This window comes from Orcinus orca, chromosome 2 (genome assembly GCF_937001465.1).
Source record: "Orcinus orca chromosome 2, mOrcOrc1.1, whole genome shotgun sequence".
NCBI classification, from domain to species: domain Eukaryota; kingdom Metazoa; phylum Chordata; class Mammalia; order Artiodactyla; family Delphinidae; genus Orcinus; species Orcinus orca.
Window position 1 is genome coordinate 169,796,836 of NC_064560.1, and position 21,223 is coordinate 169,818,058.

A 21,223-nucleotide genomic window follows, 5' to 3' on the forward strand; every position below is an offset into this window, starting at 1 on the left:
ACTTTCTGGGGAGAGCAGGGTGGCCCCCAAGCAGGCCCCAAAATGGCTTGAGAGAGCAGGGAAAGAAGACTGACTTGGGGCTTTTATGGTGACTAGGGATGATACTGACCAGAGTTCCTGGCCTTCCCCAATCAACAGAAATCGATCAGAGGCCAGATAAATTCAGGCAAGGCTCGAAAATAAGTAACAGGTTCCCTTGCTCACTCCCTGGTGGGGGGAGGGGGAGGCACGAGTTGGTTCCTTGTATGGGGTGAGGGTAGGAATGTGCCCAGGGGTCAGGCCAGAGGCTGGCCCACCCCCTTTGTGGTGTTGAGTGCAGGGGGCTTGTGCGGTACCCTGCTTTTGCTCCTGACACCCTGTTTTTGCTTCCAGCTCTTCAGAAGTGGCAGTTGGGTTTTTCTGGTCCTTTTGTATCTTGTTGTCCATAATTTGCCCCAACTGCACATGCATGCAGTTATTTTTAGTCCCTTATAGTTTCTTTGTATTTTGTAGCTTGAGGAGATGTCTGTCCACCTGCAAGCATTGCAATACTGCAGCAAAGGGTCCCAGGCCCAGCCTGCTTCAGGGAGGGTGTCTAGAGCAAGGGTTCCTGTGCATGATTTGAACTGTCACAGGCACAAAAGAAAGACTACCTGGGCTTTCTTATCAGCTTGTCCATATATGGGACAGAGAGGAAAGAGAGAGGTGGATCTTAAAAGATATCAGTCAAACATAAAAAAAAAAGTCACTGAATTTATTACAAATATACTTTAAACAAAATTGTATAGGAAACAGAAGGAATATCTGTCTTTTGGAAGACAATATGTATGTACAGAAAAGAATGTCACCTCTCCCTTTTATTTTTTTATTATTATTATTTTTTAATAGTACAGTTACTTTATTTTATTTATTTATTTATTTATTTATTTATTTATTTATTTACTTTTGGCTGTGTTGGGTCTTTGTTTCTGCGCGAGGGCTTTCTCTAGTTGTGGCAAGCGAGGGCCACTCTTCATCGCGGTGCGCGGGCCTCTCACTATTGCGGCCTCTCTTGTTGCGGAGCACAGGCTCCAGACGCGCAGGCTCAGTAGTTGTGGCTCACGGGCCTAGTTGCTCCGCGGCATGTGGGATCTTCCCAGACCACGGCTCAAACCTGTGTCCCCTGCATTAGCAGGCAGATTCTCAACCACTGTGCCACCAGGGAAGCCCTCACCTCTCCCTCTTAGAAACCACTTCTCCCAATTCTTTCTTCTGCTAGGAATATCCCACTAGAGGAATAACTGTGATCAAACTGTTAAATTTGGTAGCAATTTAAAATTATTTACTATTCCACAGAAGAAACAGAATACCAAGAGGAATTATTGCAATAACAGAAAGTTAGATGTCAAGTTCTGTGGAGTGAGGAGAATGGGAATTACTCATGGTGTTTAAAAGATCCTGGGATTATGCCATGCAATAAATATCATTTGGGTCTCTTTGGTACCTAGCTAAGCCCATTTGCTTTACCATGACGGTAGAGAAGAAATGCCGCAACTTTACACCCAGTAACTGCAATACCAGGCTTGAAGCCTTCTCCCAGAAGAAGGTATTTCATTCCTACTGAAAAGATATAGACAATGAATTACAAGTGTCCATCAATTTTTGAGCCACCTCTTGGTGTTTGCTGCAGATAAAAAGATGACAGCTTCAATCTCTGCTCTCTAGGGGCTCAGAATCTCTTGTATTAGTTTTGCAGCCTGACGTGTGAAAATGTAGATTTACAGAAAACCTACAGCCCCACTGTTGCCTCAAATGATAAAATAGTGAATCAGATTGCTTTCAACATACTTCAATATCTAAGAATTCATGAGAACCATTAGAAACTGTATCTACTGCCTGATATATGCTTATAGAAGAAGGAAATACTCATGCTTAAGAAAATTCTTGATAAACAGGTTGAGGGTGGATGAGGAGACCCTGAGGGCATAGGTCAGTAGAGCTAAAGATGAAAAAACAGATAGCAAAAATTACTCACATTCATTAAGATTAGAAATGTGGGATGAGTGGAGACAGAGTACTAACATCGAACTGGAGATGTGTGAGGACCTTAGAGAAGCAGAATTGTATACTCTGAACTTGTAAGCTATTGGTTTGTAAGTTCTTACAAATGAAATGCAAATTCCTTCATCTCCCCAGTCTTTTGTAAAGTCTTCTGCACACGCATGCATGCACACAACATTTTGAGTGAGGCTGTTTTGGGTGAAAATAAAGAAGAGACCCTGAGCTCAAAATCTGGTTTGATGCCTAATATCAGGTCAGCATAATTACAATATTGTAAAAATGCTTATCGTATCCAAGTGGTGTTCTAAGCTCTTTACGTACATTAATGTATTTACGTGTTTTATGGTAATTCATTAATTTAATAAACTCAAGGCAAACCGATAAGCAGTAGTGTTTTCACCATTTTGTAAGTGAGGCATCAAAAGCACAGAGAGCTTAAGTAATTTGTCCAAAGTCATGTGGCAGCTAAGAGGCAAAACCGAATTCCAGCTTAGGCAGTTGGTAAACAGGGTGTGGAGAAGATCTATAAAATGAATGCATTCAGTGGAAGTAGAAGTGTGGTCAGTGGGGGTCCTGGGAGACACACACCCTTCTAGCAATTTACAGAAATCTTAGGGAGTGATTTAGAATTTCCACAACTAGATATGGTGCTTTTTACCTGTCTTAGCCATATCTTAAAGGATGGGATCACCCCAGCTTGTTCAGCTTGTCCCCCGCCCCCCCTCTCTCTTTCTCTCTCTCTCTCTCTCTCTCTCTCACACACACACACACACACACACACACACACAAAACTGGTCCAATTTTGAATTTCTTGATCTTCATCCCTCTGAGGGTTAATAAATACAAAGCTGAGTGTCTGTACTTTATAACACTTCTCCATTCTACCTAGAGCTCTGACTGTATCCATCTTCCTCCTGCTAAGTAAGCTCCAGATGAGTCTATTTGATGCTGTTTTACATACTGATGCTTTTTGCTCAGTCTCTGCCTCATAGGGTCTCTTGCTGTCTGCCATAGACATCAGCCCACCTTTTGAAGACCTCATTACTCCCACCACACCATGACCATGTGCACAAAGCAACCTTGCAGATAAAGTCAAAATGGAGATGGAGATCTCAAACAGGTCAATCCTAGGCTCTAAGCATTCAACTTTCCCCTGCCTCTCCTCCTCAATGTCCCTTGCTTTCTCTTTCCTGGTTAAGAGGAGTACAGAATCTTCCTGTAGGCAGCAGTCACACTCTGGGCTTCCAGGAAGAGAAAACTAATGAAAGAAAGGAGAGGCAGTAACTGGGAACATTTTCACTTAAACTCCACTTTCGCTTCTGTAAGTCTCCTCCAATTGAAGTGGCTATGCATGTACGTAAATGGTTGATACGTAAACATGTGATTATACACACACCCCTTATCTGGATCAGAGCTGAGATGCCAGCTGTGAATGAGATGCACGATTCTAAGGGCGTTATCTATATTTACATTTTTCACCCTCCCAGATAAGGAAAATGAGACCCAGACTGGTTAAGTAACTTGCCCTAGGTAGAAACTAGTGTCAAGTTAGAGGAGACTTCCCAACAAAGCTTCCTTTATTGTCATTGAATAGATGAGGATACATAACACCGGCTTAAACACATCCTTGGCTTCATGTGTAGCTTAAAGATCTATAGGAAATAACTTTATTGGGGTTTCTACTTGGAGTTGGGATATAGCCATACCTACCTAATGGTTGGGGTAGCCAAGCCATTGGGAGGGAAAGAAGGACCCCATAAGTGATGAAGGAACCAGACACCCTGCGTTGGAGTCAGCAGCGATGCCTGAATGGCAATGGCAATGAGTCTACCCTTGAACGTGCCTTCAGCCAGCACCCCCCACTCCTTTAAGCAAGCATGTGTAAACCCAGGGGGAAGAGTGGACACTACATTAAAGCGCTGTGCCACCAGAGCCTAAGCAGCTCCCCTTCCAAAACAGTTGAATACAAAAGGAAGCGCCTCCTTACCAACAGCTGATTCAGAGGTGAGTGGCTCCGGGTGGCAGCAAGATGGAGAGCAGGTACCCAAATCCTAACCGGAGTTGGAGCACAGCAAGGTAGCACCACCACACTGGGAGTGTCAGGAGAGCTGGTCAACCCAGGATGGTAGATGTGCAGAGGACAGCGAGTGAGAGCTGAGAGACTCAAGATGACCACAGAACAGAAATGCAGAAGAGGCCCTAGGAACCCAGCTTCTAAGCTGACACCCTCCAGAGCAGACGGCGAGTTCTGATGATGTGTACCATGGCCCTGCCCTTTGGGGAACACCTAAGAGACGCGACTGAGGAAAGCCTACGATCCTGCCATTTGCCAGACGGGGGCTGTTGAAGACCAAGGAGCCAACTGCTCATATGATCGTATCCAGGACCCCTCACTGGGATGTCCTCAGGTGTATTTATGTTCTGGATGCACAAATACATACATGTATGTGTGTACATATAATTTCTTTCCGTGTAAGATATAGGCTTTAACGCCTTCCTTTCTTGGGTCTCAGTTTCTTCTTCTTTAAAGTCAAATCATACTTTGATTCCTTTCAGCTCTACTGTTTTGTCTGAGCAAAGATCACTATTCTTCTATAACAGCCCTCATTTGTTTGGTAATTCCCATCCTGCTGGCCACCCCCCAGGTTCATATCTTTACCCCCTTATTCCTGGACTATCTGCTCACTGGTCTCTCAATTTCACCCCTCCCTCAAGTCATTACTGCCACATTCCTCTTTTCAACCCTACAATGTCAACGAATTTTCTGATTCTGAAATCTTCAGGGGCTCCCACTGCCAATGTGAAAAATGTTCTCCACAGTATGACTTTAGCCAACTTAGTCTTCTCTCTCCAGTTACCACTCCATGTCTCTACCTCCCTCAACTGCAAAATATTCCTCAGAAGTTTTCTGTATTAGCTGTTTTCACTTCCTTGCCATTCTCTCTTCACTCCACTCCAGTTTGGCTTTATCCCTACTCCTCCTCTGAAATGACTTTCATGGATGAACTCCATGTCGCCAAACTCAAGAATCAGTTCTCTATTCTCACACAAAGTCTCAAGCATTTAACACACGTGGACACTCTCTCCTTCTTGCAAAATATTCTTCCCTTAACTCCCATGTACGATGTCATTCCATGACAAAACCTGTCTGTGTGGGTTTGGGGTTTTGTTTTTGTTTTTACTTTGATTTGCTTTGATTTTGCTCCTCTGGAGCACCTATTCACTTTTCTTATATCTTCTTCAGACTATCTTCATCTTAAGAATAGCTATTAATTTTGCCTTATATATGAACATGGTCAGCTGCTTACTAATACAGCCATGTAAACAGCAAGGTCTCAGAAAGTTTCCCCTAACACAACAGACCTTTTTTGGCTCTGTAGCTTGGTTCAAGCTGTTGCTTCTCCTGAATATCTGCTCAATAGTCCTTCTAAAAGTAACATCCCTTTTCAGAAATGAATCCCAAGAGAATGGACCACTTCCTCCTCTGTGCTCCCTATGCCATGTCTTTATGTCTCTCAAAGCCCCAAACCCTCCATTTCACTCACTGGCTTATATATCTGTCTTTTTACAAGATTGAGAGTTCCTTGAGGGCATAGAATGTGTCTGACTTTTTCTGATCTGACACCAATCTCAACGTCCACCACTTAGTAGCCATCCAAGTAATACATGGGAAACAGACGAGTGAAGGCTTGAATGGACTAGGCCAGGAGGAGCTGCAAGAGAAGCTGATGGTGGCTGCTACTGAAGCCAACCATGGAAAGGGAAAGCTGGTGTTGGGCTGCACCCTGCAGGCCTGCAAGCCTGGTACTTGCCCAGCCTCAAGACCAAAGAGAGGGCCCAGCGTCGGCAACAGACACATCAATGGTTTAATAGATGAGGGATCTTACGTGTCTGAAGCAAGGTCCTGGAGCAACACTCCACCATGCGAGGCAGACAGAAGGCAGGACGTGGCAGCAGTCTTTGCTCCCAGGGGAAGAGGGAGATTACCAGTTACAGAGGGAATTGACATCAGGTTAGCTCATGGGTTACCAGGGAAACCAGCAGAGGAGCATGTCCCTCATGGCCCCTTTGGTAAACTGTCATAGTAGAGATAGTTCTGATCTAAAGATTAGAACAATCAGTAGCTGGGGCCAGGGGCAAGCATTAATACATAGGCATTTACTGATTAGGCTCTATGATTAAGAGAGAAGGTCATTCAGGTGAGTAGGGTGTAGGTGAGGCAGGGACTGGTCAAGCAGGGGAGGTACAGAGAACAAGAGAACAGCCACCTTGGGTGACCTGATCATACAGCTGGCTAGTGGGCACTGCCTGTCAGCTACCCTGTAACCCTGGCTTGGAACACAGCTTGTTCCTGTGTTTTATTTTGAGTCAAGGTCATGTCTCAAATCTGAGAGGCAAAGTAAAGATTACCTGCTGAATGTGTTAAGATCCAAACTGAGCAAGACGTGAGGGACAGACTGAGATAAGTTCAGGACAGCACCAGTGAACACAGAAATAGAAGAAGGCAAAAATGGCTTTTAAATGAGCTTGGCATATGCTGCAGGGGCCTACTGAAATTGCTCCTTTCCCGGCAACACAACAGACTTCTAGCTGCCTTTTCCCCCCTCAGGTCTCGTCCTCTTCCTACTCATCCTCTGTACTGTTGCCAAAATCATCTTAATATTTTATTTTGCAAGTTTGAGTTTTTCACATCTCTGCTTGATGCCCTTTAGTCACCACCTCTGCAAAGTCAGTTCTAAAGCTGTAATCATGACATCCCCTATCATTTGTTGTCAAGATCCCAGCTACCTCCTCAGCCTCATTTCTTAGCACTCTTCCCATGCCACCTCACCAAACTATATCTGTGCTCCCAAATGTGCCCTCTTCTCTCACACCTCTTGCCTTCGCACATGTTGGTGCCTGTGCTGCTAATGTCCTTCTCCATTTCAGGCAGCTGGGACAATCTTATTCGTGTTTCCTGACTCAGATTCAAGATCACTTACTCTGACACTCCTTATACTCTCACACCTCAAGAGTCCTGACCCCCTTGCTGGCTTCCAGTGATTTGTTAATGTTTGCATTAGAACAATTACTACATTCCACTGCTTATCTTTTTAACTTAAAAATTGTAATACATATATAAAATACAAGCAGAAAACCATAAAGCTCAATGAACACACTCATGGAACAATCACCCAGAGCGAAGTTTAGCAAACTTTTTGTGTAGAGGGCCAGATGTAAACGTTTCAGGCTTTGCAGACATATGGACCATATGGACTCTGTCACAACTACTTAAAATCTGTTGTAGTGAAAGCACTGATAAACAACTGTAAACAAAAGGATATGGATGTGTTCTAATAAAACTTTATGGACAAAAACAGAAGGAAGCTGAATTTGGCCTCTAGGCTGTGATGTACGGACCCCTGACCTAGATCAATTCCCATATAACCCATAGTTAATGACTATCTCCTACCTCTCCCAAAAGATAAACACTATGGTGACATATATAGTAATTGCTATTCTTCTTCATAATTTTATCACTTAAGCATGAATCCCTAAACAGAGGAGTTCAATTTCTTATTTTTGATATTTATATAAATGGAAGTCTATACTATGTATTCTTTTATATTTGACTTCTTTCACTCAATATGACATTTGTGAAATTCATCCACGTTACTGCATATGGCTGTCGTTTGATTTTCATTGTTGTAGAGTATTCCATTGTATGAATTTTTTTTTTCATTCTAGTACTGAGAATGGATACTTTGGTTGATTTCAGTTTTTCACTGCTATGAATTATGCTATTACCTGGCTATGAAAAATCTTATGCATGTATCTTAACGCACAGGCACACATTTCTGTTTCCGAATTAATTGTACCAATTTGTACCCCACCAGCAGTGTGTGAGATTTATTGTTCCACATCCTTGCCAATTCCTGATATTCTTCTCCTTCTCCTTCTTTTTTTTTATTTTAATTTCAGTCATTCTGCTAGATATGCAACAGTATCTCATTGTGGTTTAATTTTTGCATTTCCTTATCCCATTAATGAAGCTGAGCCCTTGTCACATTTGTATTAGCCATTTTGATATCCTCCATTGTGAAGGCTTTGCCCTTTTACTTACTGATTTATAAGAAGTTCGTTTTATATTTTGGACACAAGCTCTTCATTATCTGTGGCAAATATCTACTCCTAGTTTAAAGCCTGTCTTTTCTCTTTCTTAATGTTATCTTAATGTGAACATAGGTTCTTAATTTTAATACTGTCCAACTTATCCATATTTTCCTTTATTTGATGGTTTTTTATGTCCCACCTAAGAATTATTTTTCTGCTCTGAATTATCTAAAATGATAAAAAGTATTTTACATGTAGACGTACAGCTAATGGAATATTGATTTTGTATGTGTGGGATAGGAGTCAAGATTTCATTTTTTTGCCATGTGAATATTTCTTTGTCCCAGCACTACATATTTATCAGGTCTTCATTTACCTTGTGCTCTATGCCTTTTTATTTTATTTATTTATTTTTTTTGGGGGGGGGGTAAATTAGGTGTTGATCTCTATAGGTCTTTTTTTCTGGACTTTCTATTATTTAAAATTTTGGCTATTATCCTTGCACACATACCTTAATTATGGTCTTGGGCAAATCTTGGCCCTTAAAATTCCAACATAAACTTTAGAATCATCTCCAGTTTCACAAAACAGCTGTTGGAATTTTGATTGGATTGTGTTAAATTTTTACACCATGCAGGAGGATATCTTTGTGATTTTGAATCCTCTAACCCGTGACATGGATTATCATTACGTTTATTTTTGGTCACTCTTTCACCTCAGTAATATTTTTTATTTTTCTGTGAAATATTCTTGAATACCTTTATTCAATGTAACATATTGGGTACTTTTATGCTATTATAAATGGTATTGTTTCTGAAACTTTCAATTTTTTTACCCTGGTATAGAGAAATACAACTAACTGAGTTTTGTCTATTGATCTTATGTCTTGCAAACTTGTTAAACTAATTTATTAATTCTGGTAACTCATCTGTGAAGCTTTTTGGATTTTTCAGACAAACAATCACATTCAAAAAATGACATGTAAAATTTTCTTCCCAATCTTTCACCAATTGTTTTCACTTTCTTGCCTTACTGGATTGGCTAGGGTTTCTAGTACACTGTTGAATAGAAGTAGTAATAGTGAGAATACTGTGGGAATCCTTAATCTGATCTCAAAGGGAATGATTTCAACATTTCACCTTCAAGCCTGACAGTTTTTTGTAGGTTTTCTATAGATAATCTTGAATCAGAATAAAAAATTTCCCCTCCATTTTTAGTACTATTGCTATGCTAGATGACCTAAAAAACTTCCCCGTGACTGCTTTCATGTTTATTTTCCTTGTCATTGGTTTCTGGCAGATTTTCTATGACGTGCATTTATTGTTGTTGTTGTTGTTGTTGTCGTTGTTGTTATTACTACTGCTACGGCTATTCTGCATGATTTGTAACATTTCTTGAATTTGCAGGTTGTTATCTTTCATGAGATTTGGCAAATTCTCACCTTTGTTTTGTTCAAATGTTTTTTCTGTTCCATTCATTTTTTTATCTGTGTTCTAGAACTTCAATTATATGCAGCTTAGATCTTCTCACAGCATCTTCTTTTAATTTTACCCTCTCATCACTGTTTTTAATCCTTTCATGTCTCCATGTTTTATTCTGGATTTTTTTTTCAGAGCTTTCTTTCAGTACAGTAATTCTCTATTCAGTTGTGTTTCATTTCTTATTATTTTTACCTACTGAGTTTTAAACACTGGTTATTATATTTTTCATATTGGAATTCTATTTGGTTCTTTTTCAAACTTACTATGTCTTTTATAGTTTCTAGACCTTTGCCAAAACTAAAAATCTTGTCTTTTATCATCATAAATCTATTAAGCACAGTTTTCTAAGTCTGTGATTGATAACTCCAATAGCTGGAGTCCTCATGGATCTAATATTTGTTGTTTCTGCTGGTTCTTGTTTATGTTATCTTATTTCTTTGTGTGCCTAGCCATTTTAAAAGTTTTTGTTTAACACTGTATTTGCAAAATCAGAATTAATTTGTGGCCCAAGAGGACATTTTCATTCTCCAGAGAGGATTTCACTTTTTTTCTTCTGCCAGTGCCCAGAGGCAAGAGCAACCCAAAATACCCTGATCCAAATTCAGGGATTGACATAACTGGATTTTTTAAAAACAGTGAGATAGAATTACATGCCATAAAATTCACTTGTTTAAAGTGTACATATAATTCAAGAGCCTTTAGCATACTCATAGAGTTCTGCAACCTTCACCATAATCTAATTTTAGAACAATCTTATCATGCCAAAAAGAAACCCTATACCAATTAGTACTCACTATTCATTCCCTGCCCAACTCTAGGGAACAACTAATCCACTTTTGTTTTCCATAGCTTTGCTTTTTCTCGACATTTCATAAAAAGAATCACACAGTATGTGGTCTTTTGTGACTAGATTCTTTCATTTAGCATAATGTTTTCAAGGTTCATCCATGTTGTAGCATGTGTCAGTACTTCCTTCTTTCTTATTGCTGAAGAATATTCCATTGAATGGATATACCACTTTTGTTCATCCATTCATCAGTTGACGGGCATTTGGATTACTTCCACTTTTTGGTTATTATAAATATTGCTGCTATGAATATGTGCATACTAGGTTTTATGTGGATTTTTAAATTTCTCTTGGGTATATGAATTGCTAGGCCATATGGCAACTCTATGTTTAATATTTTAAGGAACTACCAACGTGTTTTTGAAGTGAATGTATTCTGGGCTGAAGCTCCTGTAAGTGTCAGTCAGTGCAGCTCTCTGGCTTTCCAATCCAAAGCCATGAGAGTTTACTAGGTTCTCCTTTCGGTGGGCCCTGGATTTCAACGTTTTTGTTCTTATACAATACCTGCAACAATGTCATATGTGCTGCTTACTCTCTCAGCATCTCAGCCATCACTTTCAAAACTGGAAATTGATTTAGTCCATTCTGGTTGCTATAACAGAATACCATACACTGGGTGGCTTATTCATAACAGTAGTTTATTTCTCACAGTTCTGGGCTAAGAAGTCCAAGATCATAGTGCCAACAGATTCAGTGTCTGGTAAGAGCCCAATTCCCGGCTCACCGAGTCTTCTGGCTATAAACTCACATGGCAAGAAGAAGCAAGAGGGCTCTCTTGGGCCTCATTTACAAAGGCACTAATCCCATTCATGAGGGCTCTACCTTCATGACCAATCAACTCCCAAAGCCACCTCCAAATACCATAACAATGGAGATTAGGTTTCAACAAGAATTCAGGGGAGATGCAAACATTAAGCCTATAACAGAAACACTCCCAAGGGAAAAATAACACCAAATACCATGCTTGACTCTCTGGATTTCTTCCTTCTCTCGGTTCTCAACCTGATAATTATTCTCTATCTTGTTACATCTTTTATGCCTTCAAGTAGATTTCTTATTATACATTTTACCTAGATGGTCTAGCTTTCTCAGAGTTTGATCTGAATTACCTAGTCTATCACTATTGATAGTAGAAGTCCTCTGGTTATTTCTTTAGTTGTCAGTTTTCCCTAACTCTACTGTGAATTCCTTGAGGAGGAGGACTGTGTCTTGTTCATTTCTGCAGCACCAGACCCTGCCACCTAGTAGTTGTTTTACAAATGTTATGAAAGTCTAAGTTCTTACTTTCAAGTATGGAACTGATGCAAAGTAATTAAAGCTGCTCACAGAATCTGGGAAAGCCAGAGAGCCAACCACAGTAATTATAAAGCTAGAGCAAACCTAGCTCCACAGACAGCAGGCCCACATACTGCACTTGTATTACTGATACCAACAAAGCTAGATCCTGGGCACTGATGCTAGATATACTCCTGAGCAAAGTAGAGCTATTGCTACTGCTATACAGGAAGACCAACAGGAAAAGGGATGGACTAGGGAAGAGCAGGGAATGCTGAGGAAGAGAGGGCAAGAAAGGGCCTGGTAAGTTTTGGAGAAACCTGATCTTGTGAAGGAATTGACAAGGGAATTCAGTCTATTTTCAGTATTTCAAAAATTGAAGTAGATATCCTATAGAACTAGAAAGTAGGTTTCTTGAACCCCAGAGTCATTCCAAAGTGATTTATTACACTTCCAAGGATTAAGTAGATGATACAAGTGAATAAAATGATCCGGGAAGACAGATTCTACTGTGGATCACGCCCTTTCGTCCTTGCCCTGGCATGCCCTGCTTGAGAAGACTATGATCCATCCCACATATTTTTCTTTTCTAAAATTCCCATATTCCTTCCCTGTCATCATTCTCCAAGCCATTTAAATTCCATTGCTTTGCAAAAGGATTTCCTCAGTAGCTGCTATGTAATCCACATGTCCCAGTAACCTCTATGTAAATGTCTTTCAGGTAGAACAAGTGACTTCTTAATAAAAATGATTATATTTCTCACCCATTTACATAGATGTAATTTTTATAATAAGAATGTTTCTTCAGAAGCATGGGACTCCTCAAGGAATATCATCTGGTTTTTAGCCATTCTGCCCACAAGTATATCAACTCCAAAACTAAGGAGTAACTCTGTAAAATCCTGGGATAATCTGACTTTGCCATAAAAGACTTTGTTTTGTTTTTAAATACATGTTACTACTTACTAAAAGATTTGGATGCAATGGAAAATGAAGGAAATACCCATTATCCAGAAGCAGGTGACTACTTCATCTCACTTTTTTTACATAAAGTCTCTAAGCAGTCTGTCATCTTCTTCCCACTTTTTAGAGTCTTCCTATATTTGATTGTTGTATTATGTAAGGGTGAGACCTCAGACTTCCCAAAAGGCAAGAAAATCCCCACGTACCTGGGTAGGGCAAAAGAAAAAAGAGAGACAAAAGAATAGGGACAGGATCTGCACCTCGGGGAGGGAGCTGTGAGGAAGGAAAAGTTTCCACACACTGGGAACCCCCTTCACTGGCAGAGATGGGAGGTGGGCAGGGGGGAAGCTTCGGAGCCATGGAGGAGAGCGCAGCAACAGGGGTGCAGAGGGCAAAGTGGAGAGATTCCCACACAGAGGATCAGTGCCGACCAGCACTCACCAGCCTGAGAAGCTTGTCTGCTCACCTGATGAGACACGTGGGGGCTGGGAGCTGAGGCTCGGGCTTCGGAGGTCAGACCCCAGGGAGAGGACTGGGGTTGGCTGCGTGAACACAGCCTGAAGGGGGCTAGTGTGCCAAATCTAGCCAGGAGGGAGTCCGGGAAAAAGTCTGGACCTGCCTAAGAGGCAAGAGACCATTGTTTTGGGGTGCGTGAGGAGAGGGGATTCAGAGCACCACCTAAAAGAGCTCCAGAGACGGGCGCGAGCTGCGGCTATCAGCGCAGACAACAGAGACGGGCATGAGATGCAAAGGCTGCTGCTGCAGCCACCAAGAATCCTCTGTGCGAGCACAGGTCACTATCCACACCCCACCGGGAGCCTGTGCAGCCCGCCACTGCCAGGGTCCCATGATCGACGGACAACTTCCCTGGGAGAACACACGGTGTGCCTCAGTCTGTTGCAAGGTCACATCAGCCTCTGCCTCTGCAGGCTCACCCCACATCGCAATTATAACTACCGTACCCCTCCCGCCCCCCCAGCATGAGTGAGCAAGGGCTCCCTAATCAATGCTGCTTTAACCCCATCCTGTCTGGGTGAGAACAGATGCGTGAGGGCGACCTACACGCAGAGGTGGGGCCAAAACCAAAGCTGAAGCCCAGGAGCTGTGCGAACAAAGAAGAGAAAGGGAAATCTCTCCCAGCAGCCTCAGGAGCAGCAGATTAAATCCCCACAATCAACTTGATGTACCCTGCATCTGTGGAATACATGAACAGACAACGAATAATCCCAAATTTGAGGTTGTGGACTTTGGGAGCAACTGTAGACTTGGGGTTTGCAGTCTGCGACTGATTTGTTTCTAATTTTTATGTTTATCTTAGTATACTTTTTAGTGCTTGTTATCATTGGTGGATTTCTTTATTGGTTTGGTTGCTCTCTTTTTTTAATTAATATTTTAAAAATTTTAAATTTTATTTTATTTATTATTTGTTTTCTTTCTTTTTTTCTCCCTTTTCTTCTAAGCCACGTGACTGACAGTGTCTTCGTGCTCCAGCTGGGTGTCAAGCCTGAGCCTCTCAGGTAGGAGAGCTGAGTTCAGGGCATTGGACTACTAGAGACCTCCCAGCCCCACGTAATATCAATCAGCAAGAGCTCTCCCAGAAATCTCTGTCTCAATGCTAAGACCCAGCTCCACCCAATGGTCAGCAAGCTCCAGGGCTGGACACCCCAGGCCAAACAACTAGCAAGACTGGAACACAACCCCACCCATCATCAGAGAGGCTACCTAAAATCATACTAAGTTCACAGACACCCCAAAACACACCACTGGATGCAGCCCTGCCCACCAGAAAGACAAGATCCAGTCCCACCCACCAGAACACAGGCACCATCCCCTCCACCAGGAAGCCTACACAAGCCACTGAACCAACCTCACCCATTGGGGGCAGACACCAAAAACAACAACTATGAACCTGCCACCTGTGAAAAGGTGACCCCAAACACAGTAGTTAAAAAAATGAGAAGACAGAGAAATATGCAGCAGATGAAAGAGCAAGGTAAAAATTCACCAGACCAAACAAATGAAGAGAAAATACGCAGTCTACCTGAAAAAGAATTAAGAGTAATGATAACAAAGATGATACAAAATCTTGGAAATAGAATGGAGAAAATACAAGAAATGTTTAACAAGGACATAGAAGAACTAAAGAGCAAACAAACAATCATGAACAACACAATAAATGAAATTAAAAATTCTCTAGAAGGAATCAATAGCATAATAACTGAGGCAGAAGAACGGATAAGGTAAAACAGTGAAGAACCTGGAAGGTAAAACAGTGGAAATAACTACCACAGAGCAGAATAAAGAAACAAGAATGAAAAGAATCGAGGACAGTCCAGAGACCTCTGGGACAACATTAAACGTGCCAACATTTGAATTATACAGGTCCCAGTAGATGAAGAGAAAAAGAAAGGGACTGAGAAAATATTTGAAGAGATTATAGTTGAAAACTTCCCTAACGTGGAAAAGGAAATACCACCCAAATCCATGAAGTGCACAGAATCCCCTACAGGATAAATCCAAGGAGAAACACTCCAAGACACATATTAATCAAACTATCAAAAATGAGATACAAAGAAAAAATATTTTTAATATTTTCAAGGGAAAAGCAAAAAATAACATACAAGGGAATCCCAATAAGGATAACAGCTGACCTTTCAGCAGAAACTCAGAAGGCTAAAAGGGAGTAGCAGGATATATTTGAAGTGATCAAAGGGAAAAACCTACAACCAAGATTACTCTACCCAGCAAGGATCTCATTCAGATTCAATGGAGAAATTAAAATCTTTACAGACAAGCAAAAGTTAAGAGAATTCAGCACCACCAAACCAGCTTTACAACAAAGGCTAAAGGAACACCTCTAGGCAGGAAACAAAAGAGAAGGAAAAGACCCACAATAACCAACCCCAAACAATTAAGAAAATAGTAATAGGAACATACATATCGATAATTACCTTAAATGTAAATGGATTAAATGCTCCATCAAAAGATATTGAATGGATACAAAAACAAGACCCATATATATGCTGTGTAAAAGAGACCCACTTCAGACCTAGGGACACATACAGACTGAAAGTGAGGGGATGGAAAAAGATATTCCATGCAAATGCAAATCAAAAGAAGGGTGGAGTAGCAATTCTCATATCAGACAAAATAGACTTTAAAATAAAGACTATTACAAGAGACAAAGAAGGACACTACACAATGATCAAGGGATCAATCCAAGAAGATATAACAATTGTAAATATTTATGCACCCAACATAGGAGCAACTCAATACATAAGGCAAATGCTAACAGCCATAAAAGGGGAAATCGACAGTAACACAATAATAGTAGGGGATTTTAACACACCACTTTCACCAATGGACAGATCATCCAAAATGAAAAGAAATAAGGAAACACAAGCTTTAAATGACACATTAAACAAGATGAACTTAATTGATATTTATAGAACATTCCATCCAAAAACAACAGAATACACTTTCCTCTCAAGTGCTCATGGAACATTCTCAAGCATAGATCATATCTTGGGTCACAAATCAAGCCTTAGTATATTTATGAAACATGAAATCATATCAAGTACCTTTTCTGACCACAATGCTATGAGACTAGACATCAATTACAGGGAAAAAAAACTGTAAAAAATACAAACAAAAGGAGGCTAAACAATACACTACTGAGTAACCAAGAGATCACTGAAGAAATCAAAGGGGAAATCAAAAAATACCTAGAAAAAAATGAGAATGAAAACACGACAACCTGTGAGATGCAGCAAAAGCAGTTCAAAGAGGGAAGTTTATAGCAATACAATCCTACCTCAAGAAACAAGAAACACCTCAAATGAACAACCTAACCTTACACCTAAAGCAATTAGAGAAAGAAGAACAAAAAAACCCCAAAGTTAGCAGAAAGAAAGAAATCATAAAGATCAGATCAGATATAAATGAAAAAGAAATGAAGGAAACAATAGCAAAGATCAATAAAACTAAAAGCTGGTTCTTTCAGAAGAAAAACAAAATTGATAAACCATTAGCCAGACTCATTAAGAAAAAAAGGGAGAAGACTCAAATCAATAGAATTAGAAATGAAAAAGGAGAAGTAACAACTGACACTGCAGAAATACAAAGGATCATGAGAGATTACTACAATTACATGCCAATAAAGTGGACAACCTGGAAGAAATGGAAAAATTCTTAGAAAAGGACAACCTTCCGAGACTGAACCAGAAAGAAATAGAAAATATAAACAGACCAATCACAAGCACTGAAACTGAAACTGTGATTAAAAATCTTCCAACAAACAAAAGCCCAGGACCAGATGGCTTCACAGGCAAATTCTATCAAACATTTAGAGAAGAGCTAACATCCATCTTTCCCAAACTCTTCCAAAATACAGCAGATGGAAGAACACTCCCAAACTCATTCTATCAGGCCACCATCACCCTGATACCAAAACTACACAAAGATGTCACAAAAGAGAAAACTACAGGCCAATATTACTGATGAACATCGATGCAAAAATCCTCAACAAAATACTAGCAAGCAGAATCCAACAGCACATTAAAAGGATCATATACCATGATCAAATGGGATTTAGCCCAGAGATGCAAGGATTCTTCAATATATGCAAATCAATCAATGTGATAAACCATATTAACAAATTGAAGGAGAAAAACCATATGATCATCTCAATAGATGCAGAACAGGTTTTTGATAAAATTCAACACCAATTTATGATAAAAACTCTCCAGAAAGTGGGCATAGAGGGAACCTACCTCAACACAATAAAGCCCATATATGACTAACCCACAGGCAACATCATTCTCAATGGTGAAAAACTGAAAGCATTTCCTCTAAGATCAGGAACAAGACAAGGTTGCCCACTCTCAGCACTATTATTCAACATAGTTTTGGAAGTTTTAGCCACAGCAATCAGAGAAGAAAAGGAAATAAAAGGAATCCAAATTGGAAAAGAAGAAGTAAAACTGTCACTGTTTGCAGATGACATGATACTATACATAGAGAATCCTAAAGATGTTACCAGAAAACTACTAGAGCTAATCAATGAATTTGGTAAAGTAGCAGGATACAAAATTGATGCACATAAATCTCCTGCATTCCTATACACTAATGATGAATAATCTGAAAAAGAAATTAAGTAAACATTCCCATTTACAATTGCAACAAAAAGAATAAAATACCTATGAATAAACCTACCTAGGGAGACAAAAGACCTGTATGCACAAAATTATAAGACACTGATGAAAGAAATTAAAGATGATACAAACAGATGGAGTGAAATACCACGTTCTTGGACTGGGAGAATCAAATTGTGAAAATGACCATACTAAGCAAAGCAATCTACAGGTTCAGTGCAATCCGTATCAAACTACCAATGGCAGTTTTCACAGAAATAGAACAAAAAACCTCACAATTTGTATGGAAACAGAAAAGACCCCGAATAGCAAAAGCAATCTTGAGAAAGAAAAACGGATCTGCAGGAATCAGGTTCCCTGACTTCAGACTATACTACAAAGATACAGTAATCAAGACAGTATGGTACTGGCACAAAAATAGAAATATAGATAAATGGAACAGGCTAGAAAGCCCAGAGATAAACCCATGCACATATGGTCACCTTATCTTTGATAAAAGAGGCAAGAATATACAATGGAGAAAAGCCTCTTCAATAAGTTGTGCTGAGAAAACTGGACAGCTACCTGTTAAAGAATGAAATTAGAAGACTCCCTAACACTGTATACAAAAATAAACTCAAAATGGATTAAAGACCTAAATGTGAGGGCAGACACTATAAAACTCTAGAGGAAAATATAGGCAGAACACTCTATGACATAAACCACACCAAAATCCTTTTTGACCCACCTCCTAGAAAAATGGAAATAAAACAAAAATAAACAAATGGGACCTAATGAAATTTAAAACCTTTTGCATAGAAAAGGAAACCATAAAAATATGAAAAGACCACCCTCAACATAGAAAATATTTGCAAACGAATCAATGGACAAAGGATTAATCTCGAAAATATAAGCAGCTCATGCAGCTCAATATCCAAAAAGCAAACAACACAATCCAGAAATGGGCCAAAGACCTAAATAGACATCTCTCCAAAGAAGATATACAGATTGCCAACAAACACATGAAAGGATGCTCAACATCACTAATCATTAGAGAAATGCAAATCAAAACTACAATGAGGTATCACCTCACACCAGTCAGAATGGCAAGCATCAAAAAATCTACAAACAATAAATGCTGGAGAGGGTGTGGAGAAAAGGGGACCCTCTTGCACTGTTGGTGGGAATGTAAATTGATACAGTCACTGTGGAGAACAGTATGGAGGTTCGTTAAAAAATTAAAAATAGAACTACCATATGACCCAGCAATCACACTTCTGGGTACCTGAGAAAACCATAATTCAAAAAGAGTCATGTACCACAACGTTCACTGAAGCCCTATTTACAATAGCCAGGTCATGGCAGCAACCTAAGTGTCCATCAACAGATGAATGGATAAAGAAGATGTGGCACATATATACAATGGAATATTACTCAGCCATAAAAGGAAACGAAACTGAGTTATTTGTAGTGGGATGGATAGACCAAGAGACTGTCATACAGAGTGAAGTAAGTCAGAAAGAGAAAAACAAATACCGTATGCTAACACATACATATGGATTCTAAAAGAAAAAAAAAAGGTTCTGAGGAACCTAGGGGCAGGACAGGAATAAAGACGCAGATGTAGAGAATGGACTTGAGGCCATGGGGAGGGGGAAGAGTAAGCTGGGACGAAGTGAGAGAGTAGCATTGACATATATACGCTACCAAATGTAAGGTAGATAGCTAGTGGGAAGCCGCCGCATAGCACAGGGAGATCAGCTCCGTGCTTTGTGTCCACCTAGTGGGGTGGTATAGGGAGGGTGGGAGGGAGACACAAGAGGGAGGAGAAATGGGGATACATGTATATGTAAAGCTGATTCACTTTGTTATACAGCAGAAACTAACACACCATTGTAAAGCAATTATACTCCAATAAAGATGTTAAAAAATAAGAAAGATTTCACTGATTCATATTTCTTTGGATGTTATTAAGGCTGAAAAGATTTTAAGTGTTAAGTGGTGACCTGTAGATAGCTTTATATCATTAAGTATTTTAGTGAATTGATATACATCAATTGTATATCATTTACATTTCAAATATGGTTAAGATGTCTTATTTCTTAATGGAAGATTGTGATGATGATGTTATTTCTGAGATATTTCCACCTTTTTCCTATCATATGGGTGATAAGACTTCTCAGATAGGACTTCTCCAAAATAACAAAACTCTCCTTGTGGTAGGCAAAATAATACCTCCTCCAGTGCTGTGCCACCTGCCCCCCCAGCAAGAGATGTCCACGTTCTAATTACTGGAAACTGTGAATATGTTATCTTATGTGGCAAAAAGGAATTAAGGTTGCAGATGGAATTTAGATAGCTAACAGTTGACCTCAAAATAGGAAAATTATCCTGGATGATCTGGTGGTCCTAATGTAATCACCAGGGCCCTTAAAAATAGAAAAGGAATGCAGAAGAAAAGGCCAGAGTGACACAATGAGATGTGAGAAGGATTAACCTCCATTGCTGGCTTTGCAGATAAAGGAAGTGGCTAAAAGCCAATGAATGCGGGCGGCCTCTAGAAGCCAGGAAAGGCAAGGAAACAGATTCTCCCCTAGGGCCTCCAGAAAGGAACACAGCCATGAGACCACCCTGATCTTAGTCCAGTGAGACCCACATCAGATTCAGAACTGTAAAATGAAAAATTTGTACTGTTTTTAAGCCACTAACTTTGTGGTAATTTGTTACCACAACAATAGAAAACTAATATAGATAGTAAATTGGTACACAGATATTACCAAAAAATGTGGAAGTGGGACACAGAGTTTGGGAAGCACTGTATGCTAAAAGAATACTGAGGGACACACGTGTGTCTAGAGTTGTAATTGGCAAGTAGAAAGCAGGGTTACCTTGGAGGTGGACAAAATTAGGAATTTCAATCTTTTTGTTTCTTTGAATTTTATTTATTTTTTTATACAGCAGGTTCTTATTACTTATCCATTTTATACATACTAGTGTATATATGTCAATCCCAATATCCCAATTTATCACACACACACCCGGCCACTTTCCCCCCTTGATGTCCATATGTTTGCTCTCTACATCTGTGTCTCTATTTCTGCCCTGCCAACAGGTTCATCTATACCATTATTCTAGGTTCCACATATATGTGTTAATATGTACTTGTTTTTCTCTTTCTGCCTTACTTCACTCTGTATGACAGTCTCTAGATCCATCCACGTCTCTACATATGACCCACTTTTGTTCCTTTTCATGGCTGAGTAATATTCCATTGTATATATGTACCACATCTTCTTTATCCATTTGTCTGTCGATGGGCATTTAGGTTGCTTCCATGACCTGGCTATTGTAAACAGTGCTGCAATGAATGTTGGGGTGCATGTGTCTTTTTGAATTATAGTTTTCTCTGGGTA